Raw genomic sequence first — 22,573 nt, 5'->3', positions numbered from 1 at the left:
ACACTCTTATGAAACTTCACTTTCTCAGATAAAAGACTTTACTGGGGAGTTTAAAGTAATTGGAAACAGATATGCACAAGTGCACATAGCCCACATAGCCACAAACAAGCATGCACATGCTTATACCGACTCCTTTCACTTACCTGTCTATTCCTGTTTTCTGAAGAAACACTGACTTATATTTTGTCATGGAAGGAAGAAAACAACACTTTAACAGAGGATGGATGTGAGCCTTAAGTGACTTATCAGCAATGACAGCAGTATGTGTAAAGAACACTACTGTGAGCCTGGAAACAAGTTTAGGTTTAGCTGTTAGCGGAGTAAAAAGAAAAGAGGGAGGCTGCAGCTCAGTGGCCTGCCAAATAGGCAGATGTACAACTAGCAAAAAGGAGCCAAGCATGGTTGACCTACTTATATCTGATCTGCTTTAATGCTCTCTCATATCCAGTTCTTGAAAGCATTAAATGTTTTCAAGGTTCTGTGTGCCTTCCCAAGAGCCCCCAGGGTTTAGCTGCTTGAACTCAGCGAAAACTTTGATGATGCTTCTCTCTGGCTGCGAGAAACCCCAGCAGTGACTTAACCCACTGCACCTGGGAGAGGTTTTTAACCTTAGGCTCCCACTCTTGATATTTCTCTGGGATCCCAGTCCTGTGCCTCCTTGACTCTGACCCAGAGCCCAGCTTGCAGGTGGCTTTGTGACTTTTTAGCTTGATGTTGGACTTGCCTCATTACTATGGATCTACCTGACATTTTGGACCCTTGGCTGATCGCTGCAGACCTCCCTTCCCTGTTCCATCCCATGCGTCCCCTGCACTGCTGCCACTGCCTGCCACCCCATCACCTACCCTGGCAGGAGCTGCCTGCTATTGCTGCATCCTGGCAGCTGTAATAGCTGATTAGCAAGTGCAACCACTTAGAGAGCATAAATGTGCTATAAATGCCAGGTGGAAGGTTAATAATAAATAAGCACAATAAAAATAACCCTGTCTAATATATGGAGAGCACTAGATTACTTGAACTCCTCTGTGCCTGTTCTGTAATGGGTGGCTGCCTGGTCAGCAGGAAGGGGGTTAGATTGGTTTCACTTGATTTTGGCACATTTTCTACTCATCGTATTGCCCAAACAAAGAAGCCTGAGTGATGAGGCCAGAACGGAAGAGATCTGGTGACTGAATACTTTGGGGTCCCTGAAAGAGGTTAGAAGGACCCCAAAATCATTTGCCATTGACCAGTCTGTGAACAGCTGGGCTCTGGAACAGTAAGTAAGCTGCAAGTTGCTGAAAGAAATAGCAGCAGCTTTCATATTAGAAAGGCCATATGTTTCTGTTCATGGCATATTCTTCATCATGCACTTATATAACATTTAGAAAAAAAAATCTGAGATTTTGGCTGCCCCAACATTGGGGTATTGAATTGCTTGTGATTAGAGAATTTAAATTAATTTTAAATGAAAAATCTCTCTCTTTGGTAAAAAAGAAAGGCAAAAGAAAAAAAAAAGAAAGAAAAAGAAGTGTGCAAGGGTAGAACTCAGTGGCTGAATTCTCTCATTATGGCTGCATCCTTGATCCAGCTGTATACAGCTATTTGATTCTCAGGGAATTCCCTGCAGCTCCCTGTGGGCTCAGACTTTCAACTTGTAGTCCTTCTGCCAGCATACTAACCTGAGTTGTGTAGCCTGAATTTTGGCATTGGTCTTCATTCAGCTGAGATCACTGCCTGCAATCTCTGCTGCTGCACAGTCACAGCGAGGAGTTCAGTGAGAGTGACAATCAGCACTATGTTCAGTCTAAAAAAGAGAAGGTATGAAAGAATTCTCATAATGGAAAAAGAGTAGAGAAATCTAGATAGGTGAAGCCTAAAGGGAAGGCTTTTTATTTTCTATATTGTGTTCAGAGCTATTTTTTGGGAGAGAAGAGGACTTTTTCTGCCTTTGGACAATGTTACAATGCTGAGTTATTAAAAAGAAAGTGTAATCATTCTCATGGTAGTGATTCTGCCTAGCAGGCTGACAGGTTGAGCACACATATATAATACAGTCTCTGAAAATCCATCTGATATCAGGTCACATGAATGAGTCATGACTACTTATCAGTGTGTCTGAATATTTACAGTAGAAAAAAAGGTTTGTGCTATATGGTATCATGCTCTGTGGCAAACAAACTTATGAACCTAGTAGACAGCCTAATACTCGCATTGCTGTACATACCTAATTTAACACACCATGTTGTCCTGGTATAACATATTACATGTTATATATTAAAGATAGCACCCTATTGCCTTGCTTTAGATACAAGTTTTTTTGTAGCTGCTAACAGATCTGTAGGAAATCTGAATGTCACTTTCTTTACTCCATCGGTAATCATAAATTACTTCATGTCAAATATCTTGAGAGTCCTCTGTGGGTTTCATTTCATTATTTGGCTGTGTATATACCTGCTGCAAAAGCAGTGTTCAGTTACCTGGGGTCATTTTCATTCATAGGTATTCTGTAGATCTGTCATTTATAAATACCTAGGGTCCTTGTATGCTCAAGCATAAACTGTTCATTATAGCTTCAATCATTTTGCACTTACTGAAGTCAATAAAACACTTTTAAAAAATTATTTTCTAAGAAAAATGTATACCATCAAACTACTTAAGCTTATTTATAACCTCTTTTTAAACATTCAAATAAGCACTCAGTGCCTGAATTAAATATAGCTCTTGTAAAGGCTTTAGAGACTTTCAGACGTCTTCATACGAAAACCAGAAAATTCTTAGTTCAATTTTATTTATGCAGAAGTTCCCTATGCTTGCCTTTGAGATTTAAAATCATAATCTACTAAATTATGTTCAGAAAGATCCACTCACAGACAAGACCAAAGAAATCAGCTCTATCAAAAATTCCACAGGACCTTGCCATTTTTCCAGTGATAAAAGAAAAAAATTCTGAAAATCAAATAATCTGAGGGAAATATTTAATAGAATTAGGAGAGACGTGTTCAGTTCTTGTTTGTGAAAACTATCCAAAATTTTCATATTTTATATCACTGTTCCAGGTTTTGTTATTTGCCTTAAAAATAAGAAGAAAACCTGCACCTTCAAGCAAAAGATCATTTAAGTACGAAAATCTATGAACAGCTTTATATATTAAGCTGACTTATATATTACTGACTACTAGATATCTTAAAACACATACTCTTGCAGACTTTCCACAAATGCCTAAACAGAATATTTAAAAGGAAATAAAAATCCCCAGATTTCTATATTATAGTCATGTCGTCCTCTGGCTTAAGATAAACATTTCATGTTATACATGTTTTGCCCAGGAACAAGTGCTGATAACAACTTATTCCACCTCCCCATGCATATCATTAAACTTTTTCTCAAATAAGGTGTTATCTGTGACATAAAAATTCAGGATTTCTGTTATGGTTTTAGTTTTCCTTTGTTTTATAGGAAATTACCATGGCTAAGACATATGATCATTTATGATTTCAAAGGTTCACCTGGTAAATAATAATTTAGTTGTTATAAGGACCATTTAGGACATCTTATTCCTTCCACAGTAAGAGAATTTTCTTATCTGTTAACTTCTTCTTTATTACTACTATAAACAAGATGCTTATCTTCTTCAAATGCCAAACTTAATTCTGCCTCAACACATCTGTCCAAACCCTGTGTTTGGATGGGAAAAGATAAATTAAAGTCTGGATTTCTAAACACCATTTTTAGCATAATTTTCTTTCATCTGCAAAAGCCATTTCATAGCTCATTGCACTGTGTTTTATTTTCTTGGCTTTGGAGGATTTCAGTGGGATTTTCTATTTTAGAAAATAGAAAATGTGTATGTAAAATTGAACACATTTTTGTATTATCATATGAAGTATAAGGAAGACTTTATATCTTAACTTTTTCTGTTATGGGGGTCAGTCACAGACTGCCTTAATTCCTCTTGATCATAGCCCATCACATCTCACATACTGATTTTCTTTCAGTTCAGGTGATATTTTTCTAGATGTTCAGTTTGCCATTGACTCTACAGAATTAACAGGCAGATGCTCAATATATTTTTTCAAGGCTTTATGCAATGTGATAATAACAAAAAAGATTGTTGCAAAGTCTTTAGCACCTACTGCAAAAATACAAAATGGTATAACCTCTTGTAGGTTCCTAGAAATCCAAATAGGATTACTTGTAAAGAAAGAAGTTGATAGGAGGGAAAACTTGCGTCTAAAGACAAATAATGTGAAAAAAAGTCTGTAAACCACAGAGACTATGTCTACTATATATCTAGCAGCAACTGCTAAATGGTGAAAAATTTGTTTATGTTCTTAGTCAAGATATCAGATGTACTTGTCTGACAAAATGTGCGTATTCCACTTCCAGGCTTGGTCTCCCTCACTGATGTGAAATAAAATGAAATATGATTGCTATTTCTTGAGAATGTCTCAAGGCATTTATTAACTCTATGTGTTCTAATTTAAAAAAACCTTGGCATGGTTTCTTAATTTTCCTCTATTATTTTCCTTTGCCTGCATGCCTTCTGTGTACTGTATTTCACTGTGTCCACATTTTTATTGTAAAAGCAGGTACCACCATCAGATAAAGATCCTAGAACAGGATGAAGAGTGTGGGTCAGCATAAGGTAAAATCTACAACAATTAAATTAATAATGTTAGATTAATATCTGTGATTTGAACAGAAAATACTGAACATAATAACTAATAATGACGAATGCATTTTCCTCCAGCATTGAATACTATGAAACAATAGATTCATATATGTGGCACATGTGCAGGACAGAGAATAGGTCATTGAGGGTAGAAATTATTAAATTCTCTTTCACTGACACAAGGTCATTTGTTATTACTGGACATGCAAAGGAAACAAGTATGTTTAAACATCTGTGAATCCTCACATACCTAAATGCACAAACAGATGCATTCTAAAATGTACCCATCTCCAGTCACAGCCTTCCTTTTGACTCCTGAATCACTGAGTTTGCTCTAGGAGCACTTGAATCCTTCTTTGTTCTTCCTCTTAGTCAAAAGCATAAATTGTTTTCTTCAGGAAGGACCTTTACAATTCAAATTCATGGTATAACAATGACATTTTTTTGATGACTCCCATCACTAGCAAAAGAAACAGTTCACCTATTGCAAGAAAAAGGACTGGAGCTACTTTCAGGCACTCTTCTGAAGCAAACAGAAAGCCCAAGAAATCTTCTGAGTCCTACAGAGATGACACTGTAGTACTGGTGAGTCTCAAAATAAAATTAGGTAGGAAAATTAATTTGTTCTATTTAGCTCCCTCTCAAAGGCAGTGCTTTCTTCAACTTGTCCTTTGATTGCAAGCTACAATTCATAAACAGTTCTGGTGTATATTACCCTACATTTATACATGTACAGAAAGAAGATTTATGGACATCACATCAAGAGCAATTGGTTTCCAATTTACCAAGAAAAGAACATTTTTTCTTTCCTAATTAGAATTCTTTGAAATTGAAGTTTCGGTTACTTCTGTTCTCCAGTGTTTTAGATCTCACTTAAGAGCTTGAGATCAGCAATTTCTTATAGTGCAACTTTGAATCAAGTTCAATTTATACAGATCACATTAGGATTATGATGATCTTCTTGAGCGCATTACTACTGTTAGGGTCTTCCAGATTGTGTTAGCATGTATGCATTGTTGAACAAAATACAAGAGGATAAGGTATCAGATAGAGACCTAAAATATAAATAATTCTGGGTGGTAGAGGGGTTAGTTTGGGGTTATTATTGTTGCTGTTGCGGTAGGGTGGATGAATCATCATCATCATCATCATCATCATCATATTAATAATAATAATAATAATAATAATAATAATAATAATAATAATAATAATAATAATAATAATAATAATAATAACTTTAAAATTTATTAATTTTCATATTATAATTTTATGTCAGTAATTACAAAGTCAATGGAAAAAAAAGCCACAACAAAGACATATGTTGCATGCTGCTGGCCGTACTATGTTCAGAATTTATTTAATATATATGTTAGACCTAGGCACTAGAATTAAACTTAGAATTAAATTCCACTTGAAAGCTGAATCATCTAAAACACCAGATTAAAGGAGCAGCTCTTTCTGAATTTGTATGCTATTGAGAGGATCATTCCATTCTTGTCACTTCTTGCTACTTTATATGTTGCTACAACAGTGTAGAACCTGATTCAGGAAAGGTTGTTCAACATTGTTCAGAAAAATATCTCACTGGAAGACAGACTGAATTGAGAAATAGACTTAGATTGTTCCTGTAGGGACAGCTGATTAATAGCTGTTTACTAACTGGACTTCATAAAACTTCTCTGTTCTTTCCATGGGTTTCTAGCCATGCTCCACCATAATAATTTGTTTCTAAGTAAAATTGGTAAAGAGTTTGTATTACAACTGTTCCTGAAGCCCGTTTTCAGAAAGAAAACTGCATTTCTTCTTCCTATAGTTTCTATTCTGTGAAAGAAAATTTGTGTTTTCGGGAAATGGTTGTAATTTGTCTCTCAACTGACTGCAATTACCTGAAGTTTGACTGTATCTCTTAAACTAGAAGACTGCAATTATTTATTTTGACATTATCCCTCTTGTTCTGCAAAACATATGACCTTTTATCATATGTTCTTGTTAATATTTTCCACATAGAAAGCAACCTGCATATATAAGTGTATTTTCTTTCTTTGATGCTTGAAGCTGGGTTTTATATATATTGAAACTGGTGAGAGTACTGACTGCCTGACTCTGAGGCTAAAACCAGAGGGGAAAGCCTATGGAAACCATGGTTAGCTTTGAAATGCTGAATGCTATCTGCTGAAACTGTCCCTGTTGGTAAAAATAATGACATAAGAACAAAGGATACACATTGATAGGCTGGATAAGAACACATGTGGATTTGAATAACATCCTGAGAAAAGACCTTTGGGATGAGTGCTGGCAAAAATATGTCTTGGAATCTGAGCAAAGAAATAGTCTCCAGATGTTTGATTCTTCTTATGTAAAAAGAAAGAGGACTTTTGTTGACATTTTTTGAAAATTTAATAAGCATCAAAGACCTACCTATTTTTAGTACTTTCATCCCAGAACAGGAGCAATGGGAACAACCAGAGGTGAATATTACCTCTTGAATGTAGACATAAGAATTCTTGGGGATAAATCCCATTGTTCTTGTTCAGAGGATTTGTTGTTGTTGGGGTTTAGTTTTTAGTCTTGGGTTAGGGTTTGCTTGTTTGTTTGTTGGTGTGGGTTTTTTCATATGGATTATTTGTACCTGGTTTTAGTAGGCAATTCCATTTACCAAAAACACATTCTAGTACTGATCAGAAGCAGATATACAGAAAACATAGTGATAACAGATTGCCAATATATTCATGGTCACTACAGAAGGAACTGCAAGTAAAAGGAGTCTATCAGTTTTTAGTGTACTTTCAACCCCAAAGACTGATGTTTTGTCCAAGATCAAAACAGTAAACGAGGATCTAAGCTACAAGGCACAATAGGCATGAGGATAAAACTAATGATTGCAATTTTAACTAGGGTCTTATATTTATAATGTACTGAATCTCTAACAAGTGGACTTAGACTCTGTATTTCAGACTAAAGCTCCATAAGGCAATGCCAAAATCTTATTTCTGATTATGCAAATAGCTTGACAGCTTTGAATGATACAGAAATAATTTTAGAAAGTGTATCTTGTGTATGTTTGACTATTCTGGGCATCCAGTATCTGTTGGGCTGATTTGAGCTGCAAATCTGACAATTTTAATTTGCATACAACTGACTTGGAAATGATGGATGCTGCTTAGATGCCTTGTTGTTATTCTTTAGGTGGTTTAACTTCATGGATTTTTTTTTGCTACCTCAAAAAAAAAACAAAAAAACAAAAAAACAAAAAAAACCCGGGGAATTATAGGGAGCAAGCACTCAGAAGTTAAAAGAATATTTTAGAGCAGGAAAAAAAAATTCCTATGAGAAACAAGTTCAAGCCAGATAGCTGAGCAACAAGACAGGATTACTGGTTCATTTGGGTATGAGTTTTGTCTCTGTGTTATTTAAGAGCACCATGGTATATCTCAGACTAACAAAAAAAAAATCTTCTGAGGTTACTCTAATAAATCTTTCCAGAATAGCATTTTTGAATTTTAACAATAGATTGTAAAACATAGGTCACATCCGATATGAAAGAAAAAATATTATTTAAGTAGAATTATTGTGTCAGTCTACTATCAAAATATTTTTATCCAAAGGTTTCTTTCTAGACTATGATGAATGGACAATAAGGGAGGCATTAAAGACATTAAAGGTGCAAGACTGCATTTTGAAAAGCAGGAGTTTCAGTCTGGCATATCAGAAATGGGAGTAGTTATTGCATATATTTTTTTAAAATACAATATCAGAACAGAAAAGTTAAAGGTAGTTTTATTAAGAAATATTTAATAGCTGAAGCTTGTCATGGTTATAGGGACATAGGCGTGGTCAGCAAAACTTGTTCACCCTTTATAGTCTGATATGGCCAGTGCTTAAGTCCATTGGAGAGTGGAGATTGACAGTGGACTATTGTGGCCTGAATGAAGCAACACCATAGCTGAGTGCTGCTGTGCTGGGCATGCTAGAGCCTCAGTATGAACCAGAGTCCAAGACAGCAAAGTCTGGGACTTTGACACCATGCATATTGACAATTCATTCTTCTCCATTCCTCTATCAGCAGTGTGAAGGCTGCAGTTTGACTTTACCTGGAGGGACAGGTGCAGTACACCTGAACCAACTGCTCCAGGGATGGAAATACAGCCCCACTGCTTGCCATGGACTGATCCAGACTGCACTGGGAAAAGGTGAGGCTCTGGAACACTTTCATTATGTAGATGGCATCATTGTATGGGGGAACAGAGCAGAGGAAGGAAATTCTTTTTTTTGATGTTAACAGAAGATAATCCTGATCCTCCTGAAAGCTGTTCTGTCATTTAAAAAAGGTAAGGTTAAGGGATCTAACCAGAAAATTTAGTTTTTAGCAGCAAAATGACAAGGTGGATGTCATCAGATTCCAGTGGATGTGGTTAACATAATAACAGCTATGTTCCCACCAATCGCAAGAAGGAAACACAAGCTTTCCTAGGTACCATGGGGTTTTGGACAATGTATATCCCAGAGAACAGACAGATTGTAAACCTTCTCTACCTTATGAAACAGAAATTATTTCAAATGGGGTCCCAAAAAACGACAAGCTTTTGAACAAATTAAACAGGAGATTGACCATGAAGTAGCCCTTGGGAGAGTAAGAACATGATGTGATGAAAGGAACTCCACACCAGAGAAGGAGAGGAGTCCTTTCCAAGGAAGGACCCCTAGCAAAAAGTACCCAGGGAGACTTGAGCACAGCCACTGGGGTAGTGGAGTTTGGGATACAAAGAATATGAGCCCTTTTAAACTCCAACTGAAAAAGAGTTCTTATCACTTTATGAAGGAATTTGAGCTGCTTCAGAAGTGATTGGCATGAAAGCAGAGCTTCTCCTGACTCTTCGACTGTCAGGGAACATTTATATACATCATGCCATCATGCCCTGTGGAGAGAGTGGATCCTTTAGATCACACAGTGAGCACAAATAGGGATTCCCAGTCATGCAGGGCTCTTGGAGACCATCACAAATTGACATGGAGATGAAAATTTTATACTATCATCAGAAGAGAATGAGGAACAAGTGACAAGTGCTGAGGAGACCCCACCATACAATCAGATGCTTGAAAATGAAAAGCAACACACTGTCTTCACTGATGGTTCCTGTTATACCGCTAGGGAAAAACTGAGAACTAAAAATTGCTTTATGGAGTCCTGCATGGTGAGTCTCAGAAGCTATTGGGGTACAAGGTGGATCCAGTCAGGTCACAGAGCTGAAAGCCATCCAGCTGGCTTTAGATATCACTGAATGAGAGAAATGGCCACCACTCTACCTCTGCACTGACTCGTGGGTGATAACAAATGCTCTCTGAGTTTGGCTAGGCAGATGGAAAAAGGCCAGTTGGTAGCACAGAGGAAAAAGCCATCTGGGCTGTTGAACTGTGGCAAGACTTCCCTGCCTGGATAGAGAAGTTGTCTGTGCAAGTACATGTAAATGCACATGTACAGTGGCCAAGAGTTGGGCTCCTGCAGAGCATGCAATAATGGACAGGTGGATCAATCTGCCAAGATAAAAGTGGCTCGGGTGGATCTGGACTGGCAAAACAAGGGTGAGATATTTCTGGCTCAGTGGGCCCATGATGCCCCAGGTTGTCAGCAAAGGGATGCAATATACAGATGGGCTCACAATTGAGGGATGGATTTGACCATGAACGCTATTTCCGAGGTTATTCATAATTGTGAAACTTGTGATGTGATCAAGCATGTTGGTGAAGCCCCCTTGATATTGGGGACAATGGTCAAAACATAAATATGGGGAGGCTTGCCAAATTGATTACATCACACTCCTGCAATCACACTCCTCCATCATACTTCTGCAAACCTGCCAAGGTTTATTTATGTGTTGAAAATGGTGGAGACAACTAAGGGATGGCTGGAGGCGTACCCTGTGCCTCACACCATACCTCTAACACCATCCTGAACCTTGAAAAGCAAATCCAGCACCCAAAAAAATCCCAAAGTCAGACAATGGGACTAATTTCAAAAACAAACTCATAGATATCTGGTCCACAGAGCACAGTATTGAGTGGGTGATTCATATTCCCAATCATATTCCCCAGGCACTGGTAAAGTAGAATGGAACTGTTAAAAAGCACATTGAAAGCAATGGATGGTGGGATCAGACATTGGGATCTACATTTAGTGAAGGCCACCTGGTTAGTTAACCCTGGAGGCTCTACCAATCAAGCTGGACCTGGCCAATCAAAACCCCTGTGTACCATAGAAGGAGATATAGGCCCCATGGTGAACATTAGAAGAGTGTTGGGATGACAGTTCAGATTAGTCTTGGCTCAAGCAAGAGCAAACCCATCTATGACACTGTTTTTGTCAAGGTCTGGGGTGCACTTGGTGGGTAATACAGAGGGACAGGGAAGCAGGATGTATAACTCACAGGAATTTGATCTTTGGTTGAGAACAGCCTGCAATGTTTGATTGCATATGTGATATCAGTGCCTAAATAACACGGCCATTGTATGTCATCAATACCATGGACAATGAGTATGGATTGCTCCAGTTACACCAGTCATGGACTAAATGAGTTCAACAAACATCTTAGGTGGATTGCCAGTGACTATTGAAACAATACCTGTGCTTGTGTATAATTATATATCTCTGCATATATATATGTGTGTGTGTGTATATAGTTGAAAGGTATAAGATCTGGACATGACCTTGGTGGTATAGAAAAAGAGGTGGATAATATCATGTGGAGTGGAGTTTCTAGCGCTGTTTGGTTTCATACTACCCACATCATGGCAGAGGCATGGTTTAAGCAGGAAGAAGATGGAGCTGGAAGCAGAAGGGGCACGGTCTTTCAGGGCTCAAGGGATGGGGTGTTCAGGTTTCACGGTCGAAGCTAGCCCCTCTCTGCTGCTGACAGTCCCCTTCCCATTCCTCTGAGCTGCAGCTTTCCAGCTTTGGTGCTAAAAGACAGTGCAGGCAAGCCCAAGACACTGCTCTGAGGAAAAGGAAAAGAGAGTGGGTGAGGAGCAGAGCCCAGCTGAACCATGGGGACCCCAAGCTGCAGCAGGGGTGACCACAGCAGAGCTGCAGCAGTGGTGACCACAGCAGAGCTGCAGATGGTGACCAAGCTGCCGTGGAACCGTCAAGTGCTCCAGTCCCACTCCTGTAAAGTCAGGCCAAGGAAAAGTTCCTCTGACCTGCTTCAGAGCCCTGTCAGGTCCCACCAAGTTTTGTCTTGTCCTTGTATTTCCGTTGTGTTTGGGCTGGGGATTGGGGGAGGGAAGTTAAACCATGACCCTCCCTGGCTTTACTGCCTCTGCTTTCCTCTATACAACATGGCTCAGCCAGAAGCCAGTGGCTATTTCACCTTTGTCTGGGAATACCACAGCTGGAGCTGTCTTTGGGAAATCTTTTCCTTTGTTGAGTGGTGAATACTCTTTTTTGGGTAAAACACTCTCTTTCATTAATATTGCTGTGATTATTGTGATTTTTCCATAAATTTTGATTCCATCTTACACTCTCTCCTAGTGTTTCCTCCAGTATCAGAAAGGGTGGGGGGACATCTTGAGTGGGTTTAATTTTCCCCCTGGATTTTAAAGACACCATGTGTAAAAATGTGCATGATAGAAGAGAAAAATTGAGCAATAGAGAAATTAAATTTGTGACTCCTACATGTTTTAATTTGCCAGTTAACTACTATGTATTTTTCTGCTCTGCAACTGATACTAACTTTTAGGAAAATCTATAAATCATGGTTTAACAGAATAAAGGAAAGTGCTGTCATCCCTTTTGTTGTTCTTTCTTTCCCTTAGTTCCTTCTGTGCTTCCTCTGCCCTTTTGTATCAAGCTAAATTTTTTCTTCCCTTTCATTCATATCGCCCCATCAGGCTACCTCAGGCTGTTTGTAAGATGTATTTAATTGTGTTTTTCTTCTCCTCCTTCTCCTATGAAGCCAGGCTTGACTTCTACTCCATTTCTTTTACATTAATAAGTTCACTGTGGTTTTAGGTCACGGTTCTAGTTTTGTGGCTCATAGTTCCTAAATTTTAGTTTCCCTAACCAGTATATTTTCTTGATAAAAGTGCTCCAAAAGATGGCTTTCTAAATACTTCTTCAGATAAAAACCATAAATAATATAATTAATTTTGTGTGACCAATATTTGTACATATTATATATGTGAGATTGTGCTCTCTTATGGATGCTGCTTGTCTTTTCCCTGTGGCTCCGAAATCTCTTAACAATACTGATTCTTCCACCGGACTGATTGTCATCTGACAATATCTGACATGTATCACTGACACTATTAGCATCTTCTTCCTTTGAATCTATTTAAATTGCAGCAGTGCAGATATTCATATATTTTCTAAGGAAATAGAAAATTGAAATAGAAAATTGACCAGAAAATATTAATTTACTGCTTTATTACAGTGAGAATACCTCAGCACCAGAAACTATTCCCACCTTCATTTCAAAGTTTAGTACAACACATGAGAATAACTCAAAATGGACACCTCCCTCACCTCCTCAGCTAAACATGTATTTTCAGCTGGTAAAATTTCATTTTCCTTAGCTTGTGGGGATATGCTGTATCAAGTTGTGTGCTGAGAAATCAATCAGAAGAGCGGGTGATGTAGCGCAACTGGAGAGCCACATGGGGTTACATGATAAGAGAGGTTTTTAAAAGACACATGGGAACCAAGTAATATGCCTTCTAAAGGGATATTGTCAGCATAGACCTTTCCCTGAGAAGCACTGCCCCAGCTGTTGTGCAAAGCCCTGGATCCTTGTCTACCCCTTGACCCGTGTGCAAGGAGCAGCTGGTTACCACATTAACACACCACCAACTAACTGTCTGGCATGTGAAGTCCTGAAAAAGGAGAAAGGCCAAGGTACAGCACTAGAAATACATGAGGCAATTATGAGAAGGGGCTCAACACTGTGCATCTTACAATCAGTGCATGCAGTTTGACAGGTTTTGCATTTTTGCCAGTATCACAGCTCAGTGCTCATTTCTCTGAGCAGCTGCAAAATTTGGGAAGCTTCCAGCTCACAGGAAATTCTAGATTTTTTCTTATTTGTTCATTTGGGCTGATTCAGAACAAAAACCCTTAAAAAAAATCTGGAAAGTGTAATGTTGCTTTTTAGCCAGCTCTGCTTTATGAACTACTACATGGCAGTATGGTGCACCAATTACTGACACTCCGCTTGGCTTGAAAATGGAATCTAAGTGCTGATGGCTATAAATGTCACTTTTAGGAAACATTGCCCAAATAAACTTATCCACATATGAACTACCTAAGCTGTCCACTCAGTATTCATAAATTTTAATATTTGCTTCCTAATTTAAAAAAAATTGTCAAGTACCAAAAAGGAAAAAAGAAAAAAAAAAGAAAAAAATTCCATCTTTGAAATAATACTCCTAATCTCTTTTATGGAAGAGAGTAATCTACACTTGCAAATTCAGCTTTTCTGTAAATTGATTATATATTTTTAAGTAAAGTAAAGTATTTTATTTAGCATAGATTCATTCTTTAGCAATTTCATTCTGGTCATTGAAAAATCCAAAGCAGAAATGGAAAACTGTCACCTTAAAATTTTTCAGGATTTTCACATTTATCTGCAAAGTCATGCTTGAAAATCTATGGAAGAGTAGAAATGCTTAACATTTCTCATATAAAGGATAAATTCAGTGTGCTTCAACATAATTTTAAACCAGCTTAGTTTACTATCCTTCTGAAGAATCAGTCATGTTTGTAGCATCTATGTCATACATTAACATGAAACATCTCAAAACTCCCACATGTTATTGCCCCAAATAACCACGACTACCATGGCACTTCTGTAAAACATTGAGACTGTCAAAGAGATCTTGACATGTTCACAAGAACTGAAACAGTCAGTCATTTGTGCTACAATGGGAAACAGACTCACTGAACAGCTGAGGTTGGAAAGCCTCTCTGCAGAGCATCTAATCCAGGCCTTTTGCTTAAGTGTGGTCAGGTACAGCAGGTTTCCCAGGATCATGTCTGGTTGGGTTTTGAGATGGTGACCCCTCAGCCTTTCGGGAGAACCTGTTCCAGTGTTCAGCCACAGTTATGGAAAACTTTTTTCCTTATGTTTATTCAGAATTTCTATATTTCAGCTTGTAGCCACTGGACACCAGTGAGGAGAGTTTATGTCTGTCTTCTTTATTCCTCCCATCAGTTATTTTTCCCATTTATAATTTTCCCCTGAACCCTCTTTTCTCCAGGATGAATAGTCCCATCTCTATATTCCTATGTCAGCTACTCCAGCACTTCAATATTTTAGCATCAGTTTGCTGGATTTGTTCTACTCTCTTGTATTCTCATTTCATACTGGCGGATTCAGCACTCCAGATGTGTTTCACAAGTGCTGAGCAGAAGTAAAGAATCACCTCCTTCAATCTGCAGACAACACACTTATAAATGGGTGTCACAGTGGCAGATGTGTTTGGAAGCTTCTACTGCTTCCTTTGTTATAAAGCTGTCCCTATAGCAGAAGTTTTCAGCATCAACTTACATAAATTATTTTCATTAACTGTAAAAATAAAAAATCAATGCAGATGAAAAATAGGATCAAATGCATTTCAAATAAACCAAATAAACATTAAGCTTTTGGTTTCTGGGCTGAGACCTAGAAAATTCAGGTCTCTATGCAAACCTTCCTAATCTCTGTACTCTGCCTACTTTATTTAAGCTTAAAAGTACCTTTGAGCTTGTTTAAAACTAGAAAATTTAAATTGAATCATTAAGGTAAAATTTCATTATTTCTTCTCCTCAGCTGAAGCTGTTTCTTTCACAGTCGTTGAGTCATCTGAAATCTGTCCAGCAGTTCCCCTGTTCTACTGGATAACGACCTCAGAGTGTTCACATCACTAGAAAATAAAGAACCAAGTACCTGTGAGTCCCACTACAGCCATAATACAATGGCCACTTCTCACTCCTGATATTGTCCTGGTCCTGGTCCCAAGTGTGCACAAGATCTCAGTAATCTCCTGACTTGCTGTGGCTAAATCCAACTGTTACATCACCAAACACATCCCAGGTGCACAGAAACAGGGGAGCAGAGGTGAGATGTGAGTTTTCTTTTAAACTGCCACTCAGCCATCCCATTTTTAATTTGCTTGTACTGGAACTGCTTACAATGCTAGACACAGATTTGCATAGCATTAAATAGCAAACAAGGGGTGGGATGCTGACCCTGCCTCAGTTGTACTAAATGTAAAGACCATTTCACTCTGTTATCAAATCAAGCAGTTTTGTTTAAGATGATGAAAGCTTTACCTAATCTGCCTTCAAAAATATTTTTTTTTCCTCTTAGAATAAAATCATAGAAATGTTAGGGTTGGAAGGGAGCTTAAATATAATCTACTTCCAACTTCCTATGCCACTTTTCACTAGACCAGTTTGCTGAGAGTCCCACCCAATTCAGTCTTGAAAATTTCCGAGGATGGGACAGCCTGTTCCAGTGCTCACCAACCTCATAGTGAAGAACTTTTTCCTAATGTCTAATGTAAACCTTCTGTCCTTAAACATAAGACTTGAATTGTTGTCTGAAGTCAGCAACTTTTTCATGTATAGCAGTTAAGACAGCAAATAAAAAATACTAAGAGTTTTAGGAGAAAGTAAAAACCCCAAAACATTAAGTTATACTACAATGGTTTAGCTCTTTTAATAGTAATATCTTGCATGTAGTCCTCTTCTTTCTATCCTAAAAGTAAACTCAAAAAAGTACAATAAAACATTACGCAGATGATCAACATCTTGATTAAGTTTTGATTAAATAAATTAGGATGCATAATTCTGTAAAAAAAATATTGAAAGGTATTTATGAAAGGTAACCATGACATCATGGACACAACTAAAAAAACTGAATATGGAGCAACCATTCATTCTCAAAGGATATCCTAAGGAAGGGGGACATTTTAAAAGAAAAAAAAGAGATAATTTTTTCACACCTGATTGACAAAAATATCACCATAAAGAATAAAGGACAAAAATACATATATAAGAATTACTTTATTGGAATTCCATGTAACCAAAAAAAAAAAAAAATGTTGCATCAAAACATTAGCTCAGAAACTCCCTGATCTGTAAGTTGATGGGCTGTGTGAGAATTATCAATGTTCCATTAATCTTTTCACAGATTTCAGGTATGCAAGCCACTGTCAGATGCAGGAATATATGATAGAATGTGTCTGGTAGCTTCTTGAAATGTCATCTATTAAAAGGAGGGGACAAATGTTGTGGCTGGAACAAAGGTAATGAGATGAAAATATGTGATTTGTGTCCCCTTTACTTGCGCTTTGCCAAACAGGCCTTGGAGAATGACTGTAAGAAAACATTTCTTCCATTTTTCTGGCACATGCTAATATCAAACTCTGATCAAAATTGCAGAGGAATTGCAGAGCTTTGTGGAATACTTGATCAATAAAATACTCAAAGCTGTTGTTACCCAAGGATTTGTCTTCTACTCTACTATATTTTATTTCAATATTAACAGTGAAATAAATAACGATTTCTAAAGCATGGGCAATGCATTGGAAATGTCAGAAAAAATTTAAATGCAACCAGCACTTTTTACTTTACCAAAGCACAGAGATTTTAGGTTGATTATAACAAGAAAAGCAGAAGTTGCACTCAAAAAATAGAAATTTGGAAAGCAGATACTGAAAATACATCTGAGATCATGGTTATTTTTCAAACTGACATACAAAGATCTCTGAGGCTTTTCTCAGCTATGGAAGCCAAGAAACCAGCTGAAGAGTATTTCACCATCACACTGCTGCCCTCAGAGCGGGTTATATTTGAAATTTCACAGGTAAGCCAAAGGAGTAGCACTGCAGACTTAACATCTAAAAATGTCTGTGAGCCTACCTAAGCTCACTACTCCCAAACCTGCTAGAATAGATTGCCTGAAAAGGCTATGATTCTCCATGAATGAAGATTTTTATTTTATATTATGAGAAAAGTTGTCTTTTACTCACATTGCCATTTGGGGAGGGGCTGTAAAGCAATTTACAATCCCTTCTAAGCCTATTTTTCTATGAACTAGTCTTATCTGTGATTTGCTGGCATCCACGAGTAGCCTTTTGTGAGACCCAGGCAAAGAAAAGGGAACTCATGCCCCATGTTTACAGCTTTTATCACCAGAAATACATTAGATATTAGGAATTCCTTTGAATGTCTAAAAAATTTTTGTAACATAAAAAGTGCTGTGGAAACCAATTTCTCAGCTGAAGTTTGAAAAATTCATGCCATGACTGTAATACATTTTCTTGTGTATCAGTGTGACTTGTGAAAAATGAAAAAGCCAAATCACACTAATTATGTCCAATAAACTTGGACTATGAAATATATTGCTGAACATTCTTTTGATTTTTTCTGATTAATTACAGTGTTTTTCTTTCAGAACAGTTACAAAATCTGAAAATTGAAACAAAGCACACCATTATGAATCTTGATGATCAAGACTGGATTAAATTTTTTACGGCAAAATGCTGAAATGGGCCTGGTTTATTTGTTGGTTATATTTCCCTAATGATGATGGAGATTTTTCTTTTCCCAATGTGTCTTTCACTACTAAAATCATAGGGATTTATAAAGGTCAGTTTTATGTAGTGCAAGGAAATAAAAAGATTTGATTTTATTTAATTATATTCCCATTGAATTCAAATTATGCTAAAACAGTTTCAATAAACTTTTCTGTTGTTTTCTGAAAACTGAATGCTAAAAAGGGGAGGAAAATAATATCTTTTTGTAACACCATAAGAAAAAATACACTAGAGAAGAAAAATAACCAATAGCAAATCTCATTTTCTGTTTTATAAATGATATAAAAAATATTAAAAGAAAAAAACCCAGAAATTTCTCATTATAATGCAAAATTACTACTTCTTCAATGTTTTAAGGCAACAAAAGTAAGTTCAAAAATTTATTTTATGTAGGAATTTTCAGCACTGTAAAACACTCATTAAAAAAAAAAAAAAAGGGTCTTATGTTGATAGTGGTTTATTTGATCAAATGACTTCCATAGTCTGATTAGACATTTTTGTGTAAATCGAGAAACAAGCAAAAATCTGGTTTTTTAATAAATTTTACATTAATTGCTTTTCATTTCCTTTGAGAGTACTCCTTTGTTTCTACTCTGCAAGAATAAATATCCAATTTGCCTATCTGTATTTTTATTATTTTGTGCAGCAGTACTGTTATCTCCCATTGTATACATAAAATAAATAGTCTCATTTTTTGTGAGTTGTGGAGTAATAACATTAAAACATTATTTGTTTCTATTTCAAAATGCCATATAAGTACTTTCATATACTGACTTAGGACAGCTTAAATTTGTTTTAGCACAAGGTCAGAATTTTTAAAATTTTCTTTCCTCAAAGTAGCTTTCCATAACCATATGGTTCTACAACTCAAAAGACAGTAAATTCAGTAAAGAGACAGAGGAAAAAAATCAGCTCTGAAACTGAGTATTCAACACAATGAACCTAACTGGTGGAAGTTAATTGAAGCAGTATTCTTAATGTTGTTTGGTAGAAGTATTGTCTTCTTTAGAATTTTGGTATTATTCTTTAGAATTATTATTTCATTTTCTAGTATTTCAAAATCAGGGTGAACAAGCATTTTCACTAGGCATGATTTACTTAGTGAGAAAAGCAGCCCCATTTGCCTTTAAGTAGATATATTGGTTCTATTGCATGCTTCTCTTAAAAAAAAAAATTAAAATCCCAGAAATATTGATAAACCCTCTCAGCATTCACATTTTCAGTTCACCATAATTAAGTGTCCAAGTTCTCATTTTTCATTTGCTAAATAAAAGCATATTATATTTTTTCTTATTGTGCTTGCAGCAAAAAAAAAATTGAACACCAGAAGGGCTTGCAGGTGCATATTATACATTTGACAAAGTCTAACTAGACAGAAGAAGAAACTAGAAATTTTATTGATTCTCTATGGAATGGAAAGACTGTTACTACACTGGAAGGTTTTGCTTTTCCACAAAACAAATGCAACAAAGGAAATCCAACACATAAGAAATGTATATATCAAAACAATATATAATAAAAAATTTATCATTTCAGAACTAAACCATATGCCATCCTACTGCTTATAATGGAAAGAAACACGTTAGGTACTTTAAAAAAGACAATTAATGAGAAATAAATCCACATGTGTAAAATTATTAATCAATTTTTCCCTACTGTATATCCTTTCTCTGCTTGAATTTGGGTTCAAAACCAAGAAGAGGCTCCCAAAATATTCAGAAGTGTTTCTTTTCCTTTAATAAAGCAAACACCAGAATTCATCAGAGTAGTGAATTTAATATCAACTTTAACATCTCTAGTGTATTTCCCAGAGATGCACTTTCTCATGGTAAAGGTTTCACTAAGCTAAGGCACAGTGTCAGTGGAAAAAGAGGAGTAGCACGACTCTTATGTTGGAAGCCTAAGATACAAACACATGGGAGGCTGAGGATCAAGTTCTTATCCTGCTCAATTCAAAACAATTCAAAACCCCTCACATTCAAGGGGACAAGAGCACTCACCTCACACTGAAGGTCCTGTATTTGCCCTGAATACCAATATAATATCGTACTTCACAAAGGCTTCTGTTTTCCTTCCAGCAGAGAACAAAAGCAAATGTTAGAATCTCAGAAGTCACCATGTAACAGAATAGTCACCGTGCCATCAGCTGCATAGGGAACAGATTTTCAAAGTCAAAAATTGGGACACCTTATGCCGTCTCCTTTTATAGTGATGAAACTCTTATGTGCTTGGTCTTCTGCCTCTTTGAGTTGGTGTAGGAAATCTCCTTCACAGCAGTAAAGGCATCAAAGAAAGTCTCAGTTCTACTACTTTTCTCTTGGGAATAGTCATTTATAAAAGCATAAAAAGTATTTTTATGCTATAGCACAAGTAGCATTATCAAACCCAAGAGTTTAGGAAACCAGTTTGTAAGCTAAACTTTGTCCTCTGTCTGTTGTTCTGTCATGATTCCTGTGGAACAGAATTTCTTGTATCATTTTGTCATATCACATTTTTCATAAGCCCCAAACACGATTTTGAACTTCATTATAGTTGAATTTCTGCATTATTTAAATTATAATAAATGTAAGAAAGTCAAAATATGTTTAAGTTCAAAGTTGTAAATTTATGTGAATTTTCTTTTTTAAAGCCAAGAAATAACAAAATATAAAAAGAAAAAAGGCATTGAAATGCCACACATTAACTTGTTTTTAGAATTGGAGAACATACTGCAGTTCATGCTGGTATGTTTATAGACTTTTCTGTAAAACTCAGTGGCATCTGCTGAGTTCTTGTAAGGATTTTGAAATCTACACTCAACAATATTTTTATCTTTAATAACACCTTTTTTGCACAGAATCTATATATACCTCCATCATCTATACATACAAATTCACATACATATATAAGGTCAATTGCCTAAAAATTGTTCTTTTTTGCAAGATATTTTGAGAAAGTCCATCAGATCAGTTGTAAATGCAATTACAAAGCAATGAGATATTTATTTTGATAGATTTTATAATATTTATGAGGGATTATATCATTTGAGAGAAAAATAATGTTTGAAAAACTATGAATATTTTCCTGCCTATTCTAGGAAAGTAATAAAAGTTAACTACATTTTAAAATAGTGTTTTGCAATTCAGAGTTCTCTTGGACAGTTTTGAATATGAGTTGATTTTTGCCTAAAATTTAATGAGGTGTATATATACAAGGCAACTTTATGGCCTTTTGCTTCTGTAACACCTAGCTTTAGTACTTCATTCTCATAATTGTTTATTAATATTACACTTGTTTAACCTAAATGCATATCTCACTGCTCATGCCATATTCACACAAGTGAGATTAAGTTCTTTGAGTCTTTCATCCCTGGAGGTATAGACTTAGGGACATGGCGCTTAGGGACGTGGTTTAGAGGTAGAGTTGGCAGTGTTAGTAGAATGATTGAACTTGACAGTCTTAAGGGCCTTTTACAGCCCTAATGATTCTATAGTTCTATGATCCTGTGAGCAAACTCACCTCATATTAAGAAAGAAAGGGAATGAAATAAATGTGAAGCCTTCAAACTTCTACAGTTATCACCCAACTTCTTTTAAAAATATAAAAAATTTAATGAGTTTTCACACTTTCTGCAGAAGACCCAGAAAAGTCTAATGCTATGGCAACTAAATTGCTGTATAAAACTTATTTTGATGCTGTTGATGCTGCACTTATTTATTCCTTATATTGAATTACTACATGAAGACTTATACCATGATGTAACTGTGTGCATCTATAGTGAAGAAATCAAAACACTGATTATGTCTCATCCTCAAAACACTTCTTATGTCTGATTTTACTCATGGAAGGTAAAAAGATAACATCACCTTTATCTACAGTAGTTGAAGAAATCTTCTGAAGAAGAGGATTCTGACAAGCAGGGAAATTCTTGTGATTGTTAGAATTATAACATTTAATTGAAACAGAAGTTCAGATCGGGAGTTATTCTATACCAGCATCTGGAAATGCACTGACTTTTGTTTACCTGAATCTAAAGTCATAAAATACAGCAAAGTATCTAAAAGTGGCAAAAGAATAAGAAAGAGATGGGTTAAAAAGAAACTTAGTAAAAGCAACAAAAACTAAGTATCAAATTCTAGTATCAAACACATGGAAAAGAAATGGACCTGAAAATCTCTGTCTTCTACAGAAATTAAGAATTTCTTAGAGAAGTATAGAAATGGATATAATTGTATTTTAGGTTAGGTAGATTATCACAGAAGAAACAGAAATATTTGATTTCAGAACCTTCAAAATAATAAACAAATCTGTGAGAACTCCAATCTCAAGACCAGATAAAAGGTGCATAGAGTGAGTGAATATTCATATATA

At 36.3% G+C, this 22,573-nt stretch overlaps 1 long non-coding RNA gene across 1 annotated transcript in view; it reads right to left on the bottom strand.

Moving 5' to 3' along the window:
- Positions 1 to 22,573, bottom strand: part of LOC113458866 (uncharacterized) — a 45,663-nt gene that overhangs the window by 6,738 nt on the left and 16,352 nt on the right. The window contains exons 2-3 of the long non-coding RNA XR_003379532.2: positions 20,224 to 20,369; positions 144 to 1,786 (exon numbers count right to left, since the gene is read on the bottom strand). This is a non-coding gene — a long non-coding RNA (uncharacterized LOC113458866). The remainder of the gene's footprint in view (positions 1 to 143; positions 1,787 to 20,223; positions 20,370 to 22,573) is intronic.

Source organism: Zonotrichia albicollis, chromosome 3 (assembly GCF_047830755.1).
Source record: "Zonotrichia albicollis isolate bZonAlb1 chromosome 3, bZonAlb1.hap1, whole genome shotgun sequence".
Classification (NCBI taxonomy): domain Eukaryota; kingdom Metazoa; phylum Chordata; class Aves; order Passeriformes; family Passerellidae; genus Zonotrichia; species Zonotrichia albicollis.
This window is presented reverse-complemented; position numbering and strand designations above follow the sequence as displayed.